Source organism: Triticum aestivum, chromosome 5B, assembly GCF_018294505.1.
Source record: "Triticum aestivum cultivar Chinese Spring chromosome 5B, IWGSC CS RefSeq v2.1, whole genome shotgun sequence".
NCBI classification, from domain to species: Eukaryota; Viridiplantae; Streptophyta; class Magnoliopsida; order Poales; family Poaceae; genus Triticum; species Triticum aestivum.
Genome location: NC_057807.1, coordinates 33,074,907 through 33,079,179, shown reverse-complemented (window position 1 = coordinate 33,079,179; position 4,273 = coordinate 33,074,907). Strand labels below are relative to the sequence as shown.

The following is a 4,273-nucleotide window of genomic DNA, read 5'->3' as shown; positions in this document are numbered from 1 at the left end:
TTAATTAACTGGGTCGTACTTTGGAACCACAACAAGTGAAAAAAGTGTATCAATGTAGCTGCAAACAAACCTGACAGATACCTTGATGGGGGGATCTGGCTTAGAGTGTACCAATTCGTTCGTTACATGCCACAGCCTCCAAAACAACATCATCACTCTAAGTCGCTTTGTATCATCAATTTCAGAGATTAGCTGGCCGAACCAATCTGCTCCAGTTGAACGAATAGTTCTGAACTTCTGATGTCAGGAAGATCCAACACGGCTATGCTTTCACAACTAATCTCATAACAACAATGCATTCACTTATATGAAAAGGAAAATTTTGAGTACAAAAAGACAAATCCATATGGCCTTGCCTCAAAAGCACATAATATAAGTCCATCACAACTCAAATGGATTATTTTTCATGACTACTACAACATAACTGCACTATAACCAGTGCATTAAATTTCTCATCCATCTTCTCGGTCGACAGCAACAATAGATGGACAACATGCTTATTTTAGCCCTCACCTTAATTATTGCGTACAAGTCTAAATAGGCTTACACTTGGGATCGGGGGCACTACTAGTTATTAGACAATCCTTGGAACAAGGTAGAGTTTCTCATTTCGGCGAAGCATCAGCCCAAATGTCTCAGCCATACTAACCTTTCCACCAGTACCCTCTTTCTCATTGGGAACCTCCCAGTCAAAATGGTACATGAGATTTACTAGCATGATCTCCATTGTCGCGAGTGCGAAATTTGCCCCGGGGCAAATCCTGCGTCCGGATCCAAATGGAAGATACTTAAAATCTTCGCCCAGGTTGCTAGATTTCTCCTGACCATCTTGTAGGAACCTCTCGGGCATGAACTCCTCCGGTCTCTCCCAAGCTTTTGGATCTCTCCCGATGGCCCAACCGTTCACAAGGATACGTGTTTTGGCGGGTATGTCGTATCCGTCGATGTTGCAATCAGCGGTGGAATAGTGCGGGAGGAGCAAAGGCCCTGGTGGGTGCAAGTGCAGGGCCTCTTTCATGGTTGCCTTTAGATAGGGCAGGCTGCTGAGGTCCTCCTCCGTGATCATGTCCAACTTTTTGCCCTTGGAGGATGCAAACGTCCTTACCTTGGTTTGTAGTTTCTTCATAACATGTCTGTTGTTGATAAGCTCGGCCATGGCGTATTCCAGCACCAGATACGATGTTTCTATGGCTGCCTCAAATATGTTCTGGTAAGACCGAACAAAGGGTCAAATTTTAATTAGTATATATATATCTACTGCCATGTATATATGTGTTGTGTACTAGTAAGTAATACCTAGCTATATATATGCAAAAACATGGAAACTATATATGGATTTTTATGGGCTATATATAACACTTTTAAATCAACTATGAATTTGCAATGGAAAAACTGTATGTAAATTTTGCAATGGAAAAACTTTGTATATAACTTTAAAATCAACCATGAATTTGCAATGGAAAAACTACAAGTGAAATAAATAAAGTAAAAAAGAAACAAGCACGCACCATCAAGAGGGACTTGACATTATCATCTGTGAGACCGTACTCTTGCTGTAGAGAGAGGAAAACATGGATGAAGTCGGCAGAATTATCTTGCTTCAAGTCTATGTGCTCCTTTATGACCTCTTCCAGCAAGGCGTCCCACTTGTTGAGGTGTCGCTGAACCTTCCAGAAGACCAGCCTGAAGAGGACCTCCGTCAGTGGCCACCTAGGGATGAAGTTCTCAAGGTTGAATCCCACGAGAAGGTCGACGTTAGTCTCGGTCATCTCTCTGAAGAGCGTGTTGCAGCCTTTCTTCCGGTGGGTCGCTCCCAGCACCGAGCGACTTACGACATCATTGGTTGTAGGCGGCCAGGAATTCGCTCATGTCCACTGATGTGGATGGAGCGTTGGTGGCCGCCTCACGGATCTTGTTGACGACGAGGCACACCTGCACTAGTATATTACGTTAAAAGCCAGCCAGCCATCCAAATGAGTGGAGGTTCTCACTCTCAGTTTTAGAAAAATGTCAGCAACAATCAAAATCACCGAAATTCAATGAATATTAGTGATCTCGTTTGCATTTACCCAAAGCGCCGAAATATTCACTCTCGAGCTAAACCAAATATTTTAAACTTTTCTAAAATATATAGGAAAATATTTGTAAAATCGGAAAGGTGTGGCTACTCTCGGGTGTACTACACCCGACTTAGCAAAAAACTAAAAAACCAGTATCAAACAAGGTCGAAAAAATCTAAAACTTTGTGACATCAAACCTTATCATATGTTTATGGTTCTAGCAAAATTTCGTCCAAAACTAACATCTGTATCGAAGGGCCGTTGGCCAAATTTTATTAGAAAGAAGAAACAGAGTGTGTGTGTTACAAACTGGTGGACAGTCTAGGCGGACTAGAACTGAGCAGGCCAGCAAGCCGGATCAGCAGAGGCACACATCGAGCGAAATGTCACGCTGCTAAGTCAGTGATACATCCTGCAGCACGCCAGGTACCCATCTCTTCTCTAATAAGATCAAGCACTCGCTCCACACTACTGGCCGTATGATCAAAGATCCTAGAATTACGCTCTTTCCAAACCCACCAGTGGATGACAAAACTAACATCTGGGGAGCTCTCACCAAAAAGAACAAAATCACTGCTCACAGCGATTTTGTTCTTTTTGGTGAGAGTTTCTCCACCGTTAGTTTTGGATGAAATTTTGCAAGAACCTCGAACATATGATAAAGTTTAATGTCGTAAAATTTCAGATTTTTTTGATTTGGTTTGACACAGTTTTTTCAAAAAAAAAAATGCTTACTCGTGTGTAGTACACCCGAGGAGAGTTGAAAATCCAGTCTCAAGAAAAATTCATATGTTCTACTGAAGTTGCCGAAATATTTTGACCGAACTGAAATCCAGTCGATTTTATTGAAATCTCACTGAAAGTACTCTAAAGCTCTTTTATGGTATGGACTTTTACGGGATCTACTAGAGATGCTCTAACATCAATCAGGATCGTACGGCTGAAGGTCGACCGCTAAGTAGGTAAGTGTAGTTGCGTACCTCTTCTTGACGGCCATTTGCGAAGGAGTGCACCTTCTTGGCGCTGAGCAGGTGCGTGTTGACGCGCTTCCTGGTTTGCTGCCAGTACTCGCCCAGGGGCGAGAAGGCGACGTCGGTGGTGTTGTAGCGCAGGATGTGCGAGGCCATGGACCATGGGCGCGACGCGAGGATGTGGCCGTGGGTTCGCATGACGGCCTCGGCGGCGCTGGGCGAGGAGACGATGACGGTGGGCACCGCCCCCGTGCGGGGGAAGAGGAGGCCGTTGTGGCCATACTTGTCGACCAGGTGCTGGAGGGAGATGTGGGTCTGGGCGCCGATGTGGTGGAGGTGGCCGATGATGGGAAGGCTGCCCGGAGGCGAAGGCGGGAGCCGGAGCTTTCTTGTGGATGCCGTGGTTCTTACGGATGCTAGCAGTAACAGCAGTAAGGGTACGACGATGAGGAGCATTGCCGCCGGCGAGGATATGGCATGGCCGACGGCGAGCTGCAGGTAATGGTACGCTCCTTCAAAAGCCATGTCGTCCAGACAAGTGAGCAGGTGCCTAAAATGGCTGGGCTGGGCTGGGTTGGGTTCCTACATGCATATCTCTATATAAACATGCACGGCCTTAAGCTCTTCATCAATTATGTCTACAGGAATCAGAATGTCACTGGTGGTGCAGTTTTTGTGACAGGCCGGCTGAGCGAGGCGTGGCTTACAACGGCCGTAACATGTATTCACTCCAGCCACACAACTTGTCTAGAAAAAAAAACTTATTCGCACTTCCATTCTTTTCCGTGTATAAATTGCGAAGCCTCGGTTCAGTCCCAATAAATCGTACTCCCATGTTTTTTCCAGTTCAACTGAACCGCGAAAACGTCATACATTTTGGGACTAAGGTAGTATAATACAATATCTCTTATGGATTAGGTATCACTTACGAATGTAAATACTCTCCACGAACTGACCGTAGCCGAGGTTGTCAGCTTTCTTATGGTGAAACTTGTTCATCTGATTGGTCAGGTTCTTTGTGATGGAACTTGCGTGTTCATATTCTAAACTTGGCATGGATGCTTGCTCTTTTATGGATTTATTCCAAATTTTAAAACTTTATTCTTTCATTTGTAAGCATTGTGCTCATAGCGAGCCGACTGTACTGACTTCATCAATCTCAAAATCTGCCGTCTCGGTCTCATTGGGGTGTGTACGTGCTTCCGTTTCTAGGAGTGTGTGCGTGTGTGTGTCTCTCTCTCT

General features: G+C 44.9%; 1 pseudogene; it reads right to left on the bottom strand.

Moving 5' to 3' along the window:
* Positions 1-250: 250 nt before the first annotated feature.
* On the bottom strand, positions 251-3,571 carry LOC123115528 (cytochrome P450 71C3-like; annotated as a pseudogene).
* Between the last annotated feature and the right edge of the window lie 702 nt (positions 3,572-4,273).